This window comes from Bubalus kerabau, chromosome X (assembly GCF_029407905.1).
Source record: "Bubalus kerabau isolate K-KA32 ecotype Philippines breed swamp buffalo chromosome X, PCC_UOA_SB_1v2, whole genome shotgun sequence".
NCBI lineage: Eukaryota > Metazoa > Chordata > Mammalia > Artiodactyla > Bovidae > Bubalus > Bubalus kerabau.
In genome coordinates, this window is record NC_073647.1 from 79,759,336 (window position 1) to 79,773,945 (window position 14,610).

The window sequence follows — 14,610 nt, forward strand, 5'->3', positions numbered from 1 at the left end:
AAGATTGCTTTGGCTATTCGAGATTTTTTGTATTTCCATACAAATTGTGAAATTGCTTGTTCTAGTTCTGTGAAAAATACCGTTGGTAGTTTCATAGGGGCACATTTCTTTTGTTATATCTCTAACAGGACATGCAAGGATGACTTGTGATAAATTGTGATCATTTACTCCAAAAAATGTCACCTTTGTGGGGGATGGGAATGGACTTATCATGAACAGTCCTAAAATTTCTTAATCATTCTCCATGACTTTTTTATATGGATAAGTTCTAACAGACCATTCACTGGACTATAATTGAGACAAACTTCTAAACCAGAAAATCAATCTATCTCTCCTTTTCAGCCTATAAAATTTTCAAGTATTATTCCTATATCCAAATATGAGTGAAATCACACAACACCAAGACATTTTGTAATTAAAATAGTACAAAAATAAAGAGAATACTACATGGAAGCAAAGGAAAACCAGGAAGTTATATACAAGGAAGTGACCATAATAGGAAATCTAGAGACCAGAGGGAGTGGCATGATATTTGCACATATAAAATGGAAAACCTACAAAAAAAAGAATTGTTGTTCAGTCACTAAGTCATAACTGACTCTGAAACCCCATGGAGAGCAGCACACCAGTCTTCCCTGTCCTTCACAATCTCCCAGAGTTTGCTCACACTCGTCCATTGAATCAGTAATGGAATCCAACCATCTCATCCTGTATTGTGCCCTTCTCTTCCTGCCTTCAGTCTTCCCCAGCATCACCGTCTTTTCCAGTCAAATGGCTCTTCGCATCAAGTGGCCAAAGTATTGGAGTTTCAGACTCAGCATCAGTCCTTCCAATGAATATCCAGGACTGATTTCCTTTAGGATTGACTGGTTTGATCTCCTGGCAGCCCAAGGGACTCTCAATAGTTTTCTCCAGCATCACAGTTTGAAAGCATCAATTCTTCGGTAGTCAACCTTCTTTAGGGTCCAATTCTCACAACTGTATATGACTACTGGAAAGACCATAGCTTTGATTATATGGACCTTTGTTGGCAAAGTAATGTCTCTGCTTTTTAATACACTGTCTAGGTTTGTCATAATTTTTATTCCAAGGATCATGTGCCTTTTAATTTCATGGCTGCAGTCACCATCTTCAGTGATTTTAGAGCCCAAGAAAATAAAGTCTCACTATTTCCCATCTATTTACCATGAAGTGATGGGACTGGATGCCATGATCTTAGTTTTTTGAATGTTGAATTTTAAGCCAGCTTTTTCACTCTCTTCTTCCAGCTTCATCAAGAGGCTCTTTAGTTCCTCTTCGCTTTCTGCCATAAGGGTGGTGTCATCTGCATATCTGAGGTTATTGATATTTCTCACGGCAATATTGATTCCAGCTTGTACTTCATCCAGCCTGGCATTTCATGTGATGTACTCTGCATATAAGTTAAATAAGCAGGGTGACAATATACAGTCTTAACATACTCCTTTCCTAATTTAGAATCAGTCTGTTGTTTCATGTCCGGTTCTAACTGTTACTTCTTGATCTGCATACAGATTTCTGAGGAGGCAGGTAAGATGGACTGATATTCCAATCTTTAAGAATTTTCCATATTTTGTTATGATTCACCCAGGCAAAGGCTTTTAGCATAGTCAATAAGGCAGAAGTATATATTTTTGTAGAATTCCCTTCCAACTGATGTTGGCAATGTGATCTCTGGTTCATCTGTCTTTTCTAAAGTTATACATGTGGAAGTTTTTGGGTCACATACTGTTGAGCCTAGCTTGAAAGATTTTGGGCATCTATACAACAAAGGTTTTATTCAGATTTGATGGAGAGAATAAAAGGTTTACAGCAGCTTTGCAAGAAATAAACAGACCTCTCTAAGTTAAAAACAAAAGGACATAGATAGAAATATGATAATTAAGAAAGGAAAAATATCACAAGTATAGGCAATATGCAGTTGTTTTGAAAGTTTAGTCACTAAGTTGTGTCCAATCTTTGCAGCCCCATGGACTGCAGCACAGGTTTTCTGGGTGGCTCAGCAGTAAAGACTCTGCCTGAAATGCAGAAGTCGCAGGAGACACAGGTTCAATCCCTGGGTTGGGAAAATCCTCTGGAGGAAAGCATGACACCCCACTCTAGTATTCTTGCCTACAGAAACCCATGGATAGAGGAGCCTGGTGGGCTAAGTCCATAGGGAGGCAAAGAGTCAGACACAACTGAAGCAATTTATCACACAGGCACAGACTGCAGCATGCAGGCTCCTCTTTTTTCACTATCTCCTGAAATTTTTTCAAATTCATGTTTATTGCATCGGTGAAGGCAATGGCACCCCACTCTAGTACTCTTGCCTGGAAAATCCCATGAACGGAGGAGCCTGGTAAGCTGCAGTCCATGAGGTCACTAAGAGTCGGACACGACTGAGCAACTTCACTTTCACTTTCATGCATTGGAGAAGGGCATGGCAACCCACTCCAGTGTTCTTGCCTGGAGAATCCTAGGGACAGAGGAGCCTGGTGGGAGGCTGTCTATGGGGTCACACAGAGTCGGACACGACTGAAGTGACTTAGCAGCAGCAGCAGCATACTATCTAACCATCTCATCCTCTGCCACCCCCTTCCCTTTTGCCTTCAATCTTTCCCAGCATCAGGAACATTTTCAAAGAATCAGCTCTTTCTATAGGGTGGCCAAAGAACTGGAGCCTCGCCTCAGCATCAGTTCTTTCAATGAATATTCAGGGTTGACTTCCTTTAAGATTGACTGGTTTGATCTCCCTGCAGTCCAAGGGACTGTGAAGAATTTCTCCAGCACCACAATTTGGAAACATTATTTTTTTGGTGCTTATATTACTTTATGGTACAACTCTCACATCCATACACGACTACCAAATAAAAAACCATAGCTTTGACTATGCAGCTCTTTGTTGGTAAGGTGATGTCTCTTCTTTTTAATATGTTTTCTAGGTTTATCATATATTTCCTACCAAGGAGCAAGTGTCTTTTTATTTCATGGCTCCAGTGATTTTGGAGCCCAAGAAAGAAAAATCAGTCACTGCTTCCACTTTTTTACCTTCTGTTTGTGATGAAATGAGACCACATGCCAAGATCTTAGTTTTTTTAATGTTGAGCTTCAAGCCAGCTTTTTCACTCTCTTCTTTCATGCTCTTCAAGATGCTCTTTAGTTACTCTTTACTTTCTTCCATTAGAGTGGTATCATCTGCATATCTGAGGTGGTTTATATTCCTACTGGAAATCTTGATTCCAGCTTGTGATTCATTCAGACTGGCATTTCGGATGAGGTACTCTGCATATAAGCTACATAAGAAGGGAGACAATACACAGCCTGTTGTACTCCTTTCTCAGTTTTGAACCAGTCAGTTGTTCTATGTCTGGTTCTGTTGCTTTTTGACCCACATATAGGTTACTCAGGAGACAGGTAAGTTGGTCTGGTATTCCCATCTCTTTAAGAATTTTCCAATTTGCTGTGATCCCCAAAGTCAGAGGCTTTAGCATAGTCAATGAAGCAGAAATCAATGTATTTTTCTGGAACTCCCCTGCTTTCTCCATGAGCCAACAAATGTTGGCAATTTGATCTCTGGTTCCTCTGTCTCTTCCTCTGACCCAGCTTGGACATCTGAAAGTTCTTAGCTCATGTAATGCTGAAGCCTAATCTGAAGGATTTTGAGCATAAACTTGCTAACATATGAAATGAGCACAATTGTACTGTAGTTTGAACACTCTTTGGCATTGCCTTTTTGGGGGATTGGAATGTAATCTGAACGTTTCTAGTCCTGTAGCCACTAATGAGTTTTCCAATTTGCTGACATATTGAGTGGAGTCCTTTAACAGCATAATCTGCTAGGATTTTAAATAGCTCAGCTGAATTCCATCACCACCACTAGCTTGGTAGTAATGCTTCTTAAGGTCCACTTGAGCTCACATGCCAGGATGTCTGGCTCCAGTTGAGTGACCACACCATCATGGTTATCCAGCTAATTAAGACCTTTCTGTATAGTTCTTTTATGTATTCTTGCCACCTTTCCTTAATCTTTTCTGTTTTTGTTAGGTCTTTACTGTTTCTGTCCTTTTTCATGCCCATGCTTGTATGAAATGTTCCTTTGATGTCTCAAATTTTCTTGAAGAGACCTCTAGTCTTTCCTTTCCTTCTTTCTCTCTATTTCTTTGCACTATTCATTTAAGAAGGTCTTCTTATTTGCCTTATTAATCTCTGTAACTATGCATTCATTTGGGTATATCTTTCCCTTTCTCCCTTGCCTTTTGCCTTGCTTCATTCCTCACCTATTAGTAAAGTCTCCTCAGATGACCACTTTGCTTTCTTGCATATCTTTTACCTTGTGATGGTTTTGGTCACTGCCTCCTGCAAAATGTTACAAACTGCTGTCCATAGTTCTTCAGGCATTCTGTCTGTCAGATCTTATCCCTTGATTCTATTCATCACCTCTACTTATAATCATAAGGGATTTGATTTAGGTCATACCTGAATGGCCTACTGCTTTCCATATTTTCTTCAACTTAGGCCTGAATTTTGCAATAAGGATCTCATGATCTGAACCAGTCAGTTCAAAGTCTTTTTTTTTTTTTTTTTTTTTTTTTTTTTGCTGACTGTATATAGCTTCTCCAAGCTTCTCCATCTTTGTCTTCAAAGAACATTATTTATCTGATTTTAATATTGACCATCTGGTGATTTCCATGTGTAGAGTCATCTCTTGTTGGAACAGGGTGTTTACTATGACCAGTGAGTTCTCTTCACAAAACTCTATTAGACCATACCCTGCTTAATTTTATTCTCCAAGGCCAAACTTGCCTGTTATTTCAGGTATCTCTTGACTTCCTACTTTTGCATTCCGATCCCCTATGTTGAAAAGGACATCTTTTTGGTTGTTAGTTCCAGAAGGTCTTATAGGTCTTCATAGACCCAAACAACTTCAGTTTCTTCTGCATCAGTTGTTGGGGCATAGACTCAGATGACTGTGACATTGAATGCTTTTTCTTGGAAATGATCCAAGATTATTCTATAGTTTTTGAGATTGCACCCTAGTACTGCATTTCAGATTAATTTGTTGATTTCCTCACAAAGTGGCTACATGTATACAAAAGAAGATTCATATATATGCTGTGTATAAGAGATTTACTTCAGATCTACAAACACACACACACTGAAAATAAGGGAATAGAAAAAGTTATTACAGCAAATGGGAGTTAAAAGAAAGCCAAGGTAGCATTACTTATATGAATCAAAATAGGCTTTAAAACAAAGATTGTAATGAGAAACAAGATGGACATTACATAATGATCAAAGCATTGATGATACAATTTTTAAGTATATCTGTAACCAGCAAAGGAACATGTAAACACATAAAGCAAATATTAACAGACACAATGCGAGAAACTGAAAGTACAGTAAAAGTAGGAGCCTTTAATACTCCTACTTCATCAATAGTCACATCCAGAAAGTAAATCAATAAGGAAACACTGGTCTTAAAGGTAGGAACACTTGTCTTAAAAGACACATTAGACCAGATGGACTTAACAAATATATATAGACTATTCTACCCATTTTTTTCACATACACATGGAATATTCTCCAGGTCAGATTATGTGTTGGTCCACAAAATGTCTCATTAAATTCAAAAACTCTGAAAATACATCAAATATCTTTTCTGGCCACAATACTACAAGACTAGAAATTATCTTCAGGGAAAAAAGACTACAAAAAAAGCAAACATGAAGAGGTTACACAATATGCTACTAAACAACCATTACTGAAGGAATCAAAGAAAAAAAAATTAAATACCTGAGGACAAATAGAAATGATAACACAACAATATAAAAAGCATGGACAAAAGCAGAAGCAGGTAAAAGCAGTTCATAAAGGAACTATATAACAAACCAGCCTAACTCAAGAAACATGAAACATATCAAACATCCCAAACTTACACATAAAGTAACAAAAAAAGAAGAACAAACATAACTCTAAGTTAAACAAAGGAAAGAAATCATAAAGATCAGAGCAGAAATAAATGAAATAGAGGCTAAATAAATATCAATGAAAGTTAGAGTTAAGTCTGAAAATATAAACAGAACTGATAAACTTTTAGACATACTCATCAACAAAAAAGAGAGCTGATATCAATAAAATTACAAATGAAAGAGAAGATACAACTGACACCACAGAAATACAAAGGATAATGTCAGATTACTATAAAATTATATACAAATAAAGTGGAAAACCTATAAGAAATAAGTTCATAGAAAATTCCCAGAAATGTACAATCCCCCAAGAGTAAACCAGGAAGAAACAGAAAATACCAATAAATCAATTAAAAGTAATAAAAGAGAGTCTGATAGTAACAAAAAACAAACAAAATTCCAGGGCCAGATGTCTTCACAAGTGAATTCTAACAAACATTTAAGGAAGAATTATACCAAAACCTTTCATGTGGAAGGTTTCCCAAGTAGTTCAGATGGTAAAGAATTTGCCTGCAATGCAGGAGACTTGGGTTCAGTCCCTGGGTCAGGAGGGTCTCCTGGAGGAGGAAATGGAAACCCACTCCAGTATTTTTGCCTGGAGAATCCCTCGGACAGAGGAGGCTGGCAGGCTACAGTCCATAGGGTCTCACAGAGTTGCACTTGATTGAAGCTGTTTATTAGTAGTAGTATACCAAAACGAGACAAGGATGTCAACAAAATAAAAAGAGAAAATTATAGGCCAATATCACTGATGAACATAGACACAAAAATTCTTAAAAAATATTAGATAACCAAATCCAAGAACACATTAAAAGGATTATACACTGTGATCAAATGGGATTTAACCCTGGGATGGAAGGATTCAACATACTTAAATCAATCAATGTGATAGACCATATTAACAAATCAAAGAATAAAAACCATATGATCAGCTCAACAGATGCAGAAAAAACTTTAGCCAAAATTCAACATCCATTTACAATTAAAAAAAAAAAAAAAACACTCCATAAAGTGGCCATAGAGGGAACATACCTCAACATAATAAAGACCATATACAAAAAACCCACAGCAAATGTCATTCCCAAACAATGTACTACTTGAAAGCATTTTCTCTAAAATTAGGAACAAGAGGATGATGTCCACTCTCACCAGTATTCAACATAGTTTTGGAAGTCCTAGCCATGGCAATGATAGAAGGAAAATGATTAAAATGAAACAAAATTAGAAAGAGATTAAAATGGTCACTGTTTTCAGATGACATGATATTATACATAGAATATCCTAAAGATGCTCCCAGAAAACCACTAGAGCTTATCAATGAATTTTGTATGGTTGCGGGATACAAAATTAATATGCAGAAATCTCTTGCATTCCTATCAGAGAAGGCAATGGTAAACCACTCCAGTATTCTTGCCTGGAAAATGCCATGGACGGAGGAGCCTAGTAGGCTGCAGTCCATGGGGTTGCTAAGAGTCGGACACAACTGAACGACTTCACTTTCACTTTTCTCTTTCACGCATTGGAGAAGGAAATGGCAACCCACTCCAGTGTTCTTGCCTGGAGAATCCCAGGGACAGGGGAGCCTGGTGGGCTGCCGTCTATGGGGTCACACAGAGTCGGACACGACTGAAGCAACTTAGCAGCAGCAGCAGCTTTCATTCCTATACACTAAGAATGAATGATCAGAATGAGAAATCCAGGAAACAATCCCACTTACCGTTACATCAAAATAGAAGAAAATAAATAAAAATAAATCTACATAAGGAGGCAAAAGATCTGTAGTTGGAAAACTGTAAGATGCTAATGAAAGAAATTAAAGATGACACTAAAATCTCTGGAGAGGTATACCATGTTTTTGGATTGGAAGGACAGATATTGTCAAAATGACTATACTACCCAAAGCAATGTACAGATTCAATGCAATCTCTATCAAATTATCAATAGCATTTTTCACAGAATTAGAACAAAATAATTGTACAATTTTTATGGAAACAAAAAAGACCCTGAATAGCCAAAGCTATCTTGAGAAATAAAAAAGGAGCTAGAGGATTCAGGTCCCCTGACTTCAGACTATACCACAAAGTTACAGTAATCAAGATAATATGTTACTGGCACAAAAACAGAAATATAGATCAATGGAACAGGATAGAAAGTCCAGAGATAAACACATGCACCTATGGTCACCTAATATATGGCAAAGAAAACAAGAATATACAATGAAGAAAAGACAGTCTCTTTAATAAGTGATGCTGGCAATAAAGGACAGCTACATGTAAAAGAATGAAGTTAGAACATTGTCTAAAACCATAAACAAAAGTAAACTAAAAATGGATTAAATACTTAAACGTAAGACCAGGTACTATAAAACTCTTAGAGGGAAAAACAGGCAGAACATTCTGACATAAATCACAGCAAGATCTTTTTTGATCCACCTCCTAGAGTAATGAAAATAAAAACAAAAATAAAGAAAAAAACATAACATAAAGAAGGTTTACCACTTATCCTTCTCAAACTATTCCAAAACATTGTTGAGGCAGGAATGCTTAAAATCTCATTCTATGAGACCAGCATTACAGTGATATCAAAATCTAACAAAGATATCACACAAAAAAAGGAAATTACAGGCTGATACCACTCATGAACATAGATGCAAATATCTTCAACAAAATACTAGCAAACCTAATTCAACAAAACAGCAAGAGGATCACATAGCTGCTCAAGTGGGATTTATCCCAGGGATACAAGGATGGGTCAATATCTGCAAATCACTCAATAACATACACTATATTAACAAACTGAAAAATAAAAATCATATAATCATCTCAATCAATGAAGAAAAAGCTTTTGACACAATTCAACATCCAAATAACTAGGTCCTATTGTATAGTGCAAAGAACTATATTCAATATTCTATGATTAATCATAATGGAAAAGAATATGAAAAGGAATGTGTGATATATATGTATGTATAACCAAATCACTTTTATAAATAGTAGAAACACACAAAACATTGTAAAACCACTACATTTCAATAAAATAATTTTTAAAAAATTCAACATCCATTTATGATAAGAATTATACAGAGTGAGTATAGAGGAAGCAATTTGACATAATAAAAGCCCTATATGACAAGCTCACAGCTTGTCAACTGTGTCAACATCATACTCCACTGTGAAAAGCTGAAAATATTTCCTCTAAAATCAGGAACAAGACAAGGATGCCCACTCTCACCACTTTTATTCAACATAGTATTGGAAGTCCTAGCCAGAGCAACCGGAAAAAAAAAAAAAAAAAAAAAAAAAAAAAAAAAAAGAAGGAATACAAATTGAAAAGGAAGAAATAAAATTGTCATTGTTACTATGCATACAGCATGATACTATACATACATAGAAAATCCTAAAGACCCTAAAGGCATGATATTATACACAGAAAATCCTAAAGACACCAGAATAGTACTGGAATTCATCAAAGATTTAGTAAATATTCAGGATATAAAATTAATATATATAATTATGTTGCATTTTTAAACACTAAAAATTAACTATCAGAAAGAGAAATTAAGAAAACAATCCCATTTACAATCACTTCAAAAAGAATAAAATTCTACGGAATAAATCTAAGAAGGAAAAGACCTGTTTACTGAAAACTATAAGACACTGATGAACAAAACTGAAGATCACACACACACACACACACACACACACACAAGAGGTAAGATATACCATGTTAATGGACTGGAAGAATTAATATTGTTAAAATGACGATACTACCCAAGACAATCTACAGATTCAATGCAATCTCTATAAAAATACCAGTGGCATTTTCATAGAAGTAGAAAAAATAATTCTACAACCTGAATTAGAATACAAATTCTAAAATTTGTGTAGAAGCACAAATGACCCCAAAGAGCTAAAACAATAGTGAGGAAAAAGTAAAAATCTAGAGATATTCACACTCCTGATTTCAAACTATACTATGATACTGTAGGGTAATCTAAACTGTAGGGTACTGGCACAAATACAGCCACATAGATCAATGTACAGAATAGTGAGCCCAGATATAAGCTCACACACTTATGATCAATTAATCTAACAGAGACAGTATGAATATACAATGGGGAAAATACAACCTCTTCAATAAATACTGTTTTGAAACTGAACAGTTACTTGCAAAATAAACTGGATTACTATCTCAAACCATGCACAAAAGTAAAGTCATAATGGATTGACATCTTAAGTGTAGGACCTGAAACCATAAAACTCATAGAAGAAAACACAGGCAATAAGATCTTGACCATGGGTTTAATAATACTTTTTTGGATATGTCTTTTTGGGCAAAGGAAATAAAAGCAAAAATAAACACATGGGAGTACATCAAAGCAAAAATCTTTTGGACAGTGAAGGGAACTATCAACAAATCATAAAGGCCACCTACTGAGTGGGAGAACATATTTTCAAAGGATATATCTGATAAGGAGTTAATATCCACACACACAAAAAACTGCATACAATTCCACATTAAAACAGCAAACAATCCAATTAAATCTGTGTAGACATTTTTCCAAAAGAAGACATACAGATTGCCAATAGGCATGTGAAAAGATGCTCAACATCACTAATGATGACTAATCAAATCAAAACCAAAATTAAGTGCTCGCTTTGGCAGCACATATACTAAAATTTGAATAATACAGAGAAGATTAGCATGGCCCCTGCCAAAGGATGACACACAAATTCGTGAAACAGTCCATATTTTTACAATATTGTAAAGTAATTATCCTCCAATTAAAATAAATTTAATTAAAAAAAAACACAATGAAGTATCAGCTCTCAGGATGGCTATTTTGAAAAAGGCAACAAATAACAAGCATTGGCAAAGATGTGGAGAAAGTAAACCCCTGTGCACTGTTGGTGGGAATTAATTGGAAAAAATATGACATTTCCTCAAAAAAGTAAAAATAGAACTACCATAAGATCCAGTAATTCCACTCCTGGATATTTATCCAAACAAAACAAAAGCACTAATTTGAATATATATTTACACACCTATGCTCATTGCAGCATTATTTACAATAGTGAAGACATGGAAGCAACCTAAGTTCCTATCAACAGATGAATGATTAATGAAGAAATGTTATACATATAAAATAGAATACTACTCAGCCATAGAAAAGAATAAAAACCTGCCATTGGGACAACATGGATGGACCTTGAAAATTGTTCTTTTTAAAACTTAAAGTTTAGCTACATGCATACACATAGACAGGCTTCCTCAATGGTTCAGTGGTAAAGAATCCACCTGTTAATGCAGGAGACACCGGTTCAATCCCTGGGTTGGGAAGATCCCCTGGAGAAGGAAATGGCAACCCACTCCAGTATTCTTGCATGGGGCATTCCATGAAGAGAGGAACCCAGCAGGCTAGTCCATGGGGTTGCAAAAAGAGTTGGACAGGACTTAGCGACTAACCAACAACAACAATACACATTGACACACCTTAAAGATGTGAGAGTGGTTTATAAAGCACTATACATTTTTATCATCATCATATCATCATCATCACCATAATCCTGCAAGGTTTGCTTAAATTCCAAGTTTTACCCTCCACCTACATTGGAAATAAGCAATGGGTTTTCCTCTATATGTCTTCAAGGCAGTACAAAAATTGGTAGGAGTCTAAAAAGGTGGGTGGGGACACTTTTTAGGTTAGGATATTTATACAGAGGGAAAAAAGCACTGAAAGATGTTAAAATAAAAATATTTGGAAACCCACATTTAGCTAAAATAATGGATGGAGTTCCTGTTATTAAACTGATAAAATTAACTTTTTTGGTTAGTAGAGAAACAGTAAGTGTATGTAATCTAAACTAACTATTAGAAAATATTAGTCATTCAACTCTGGCTCCAATCAGGCCAATGATTCTTCCTGGGCACATGAGAAATAGAGATAATTGTTACTACCATTTTTGACATAAAAGCAATCTCCATTTGTGTGACATGAAGAATGCTTTACAATATTAATCATTGAAAAAGTCAAAAATAGTCACAGGAAAAAAATGTTTTAAGTCAACCATTAAAAAGGTTGGTTTGTTTCTTTCTAGATAGATTTATCCTATGTTACACTCACAGAAGAAAGGCTTAGGACCACTCTGTCCTACTTATGACCACTTCTTAGCAATCAAACTAAGTAATTATACAAAACATGTCTTGTAAAGGGAAGCTGATTCCAATCATGCTATCAGGCTAATTGACATTATATCATGTCATAAAATTGACATATTACTATGAAGATATGGCAGGATTCTACTTATAGCTCTGCCAATCCTGAGTTGATTTTTGAAGCTACTATTACTGGATTGGATATTCATAGGCTCAGTTTCCCAGGAACATAGATGGCAGCTGAAATTCCTAAAAATATTTTACCACAACAGAACTCAAAGAAAAAAGAAAACAGCTGAAGAATCTTCTACCTTTTAAGAAATGAACACTATAGAAATTTTATTTGAAGCACTTTATTACTTCCTTGTAAGGTGTCAGTTTAAATCTCTCTCAGGCCAAATTCCACATCTGTCTGTCTGAACCAGTTCATAAGCCAAGGAAAAGGGAGTAGTCATCTTTTGGAAAGTTCAAAGACACTTATGACAAATCCATCCTTTGAGTATGATTCAGGGATATTAGCACTTTTGCAGTTTTGCCGAGAAAGATGGGGATAAAAGTCCTTCCTTTTCCCCTCTATAACACAAAACATTTTTAAAAAAATACAATTATGTAAAGTTTAAAAATAAAATAAAATTAAAAAAAAATACTAGGTAATAGGATTATTATATATTAATGACCTAACAAGGAATTAAGATTGTTTCTATTGTACAGATTCTACAATACATAGCAAAACCAATACAATATTAAAGAAGTCAATGTGTGTTGGGGCTCTATATGAGCAAGTAGGTCCACTGTGGTAGGAAGAGTCATGAGAATGCATGAATAATAACAGTGGGGTACTATGAATGGCTGGCATTTACAGAGGACTTGCTGTGAAACTTGTGTTAAATACTTTACACGTTATCTTCACAATCTCATGTAACCTTTTTCTTTAATACATTTATTTTTTAATGAAGAAAAAAAACCAATACAATATTGTAAAAGCAGATTCATTTTGATATTTGGCAAAACTAATACAGTTATGTAAAGTTTAAAAATAAAATAAAATAAAAAGATAAAAAAATTTAAAAAAATTAAAAAATAAAAAAAAGAAATAGAGACAGAGACATGAGATGAGAATATCAGCAGTGCAATATATGAAGGCAAAATACAATTAAATTTCATCATTTTGTAATTACTCAGTAAAAGGTTGGATAGAATTTAAGAAAACTCTGACTCACAAAATAAATTTTAATGTGTTCTAATATTTTTTCATATTGTTTGGTGCAGAATGGATGTTCAAGAAACATTATATGTTAAATGAAAACCATAAATTCATATATATATTTATCTAAAGATAGATATTAATCAATAGATAGATATTAATAGATCCTATATCTCTGGGTCTATAGTTACATAGTCTCTAAATGAATATCAGACAACATTGTCAAGAATACTTCCTAAGGATCCTATCTCAGTGAAAAAAGTATTATCATCAGTAATTAGTAAGTTGATTATTTTGTATAGAAATAAATTATTTGAACTAATTGTTAGATACCTAAGTACATTTAAATTTCCCAAGTATTTTAGTATGGAATATGGAATGCAGAATGTATTCAGTTGTGTCTGACTCCTTGTGACCCCATGGACTGTAGCCCACCAGGCTCCTCTGTCCATGGAATTTTCCAGGCAAGAATACTGGAGCAGGTTGCTATTTTCCTACTCCAGGGGATCTTCTTGACCCAGGAATAGAGCCTGCATTTCTTATGTCTCCTGCATTGGCATGCGGATCCTTTATCACTGGAGTCACCCAGAGAGCCAAGTATTTTAATAACTCAATACCAATATATACACAGACATTTTTATTTATGCTTTTAACTGGCTAAATAAGATACATTTGATATCATAGACTTTAGCATAGTGACCCTGAATTATCTCAAAATTTTAATTAGTGGGGTTGAATGAATTGGTTTCTATTATATAGGGGAAATATGACCAAGAGGAAAATAAACACATTTGAAATGAAAATAAAACAAATCAAAAAGGAATAAAGTCATATAAAATAGAAATTTTAAAAATTACCCATATGCTAAGCAGATAAAAACAACATGGCATACCTGACATTATTCAATATTATTCTGCATTGTTAAGAATTTACATGTCAAGCTATGTGAATAGAGAACTCTTCTTAAATCTAAGCATGATGACTTAACCATTTCTAAACCTTTTCACTTGCATGTTTTTGCTTGCAACTGTTGTTGGGGATTTAAAAGCAAAATAATATACAAAAAAAATCACTATATTTAAAAAGGAACATTGTGATCATTGCATTTTATTACCCTTAGACCCCATTTTCAAATTACAAATGCAAATAAACAATATAAACAAATGGAAAACAAGTTTCATTTACTTAGGCAAATTCAGCAGGATTCAAAGTAGGTTCACCAGACATGACCTTGAAACAGAAGGTAGCAGCACACTCACCGATAATTATTCAGTTTTATGT

The 14,610-nt window shown here is 34.9% G+C and overlaps 1 protein-coding gene and 1 non-coding gene across 2 annotated transcripts in view; one reads left to right on the plus strand and one right to left on the minus strand.

The window, feature by feature from the left end:
• DACH2 (dachshund family transcription factor 2) overlaps positions 1-14,610 on the minus strand; it is an 800,915-nt gene that overhangs the window by 431,999 nt on the left and 354,306 nt on the right. The gene's annotated exons all lie outside the window — the stretch shown is intronic.
• LOC129640532 (U6 spliceosomal RNA) lies at positions 10,619-10,725 on the plus strand. The gene has a single exon (XR_008708888.1). It is a non-coding gene; the product is annotated as a U6 spliceosomal RNA (small nuclear RNA).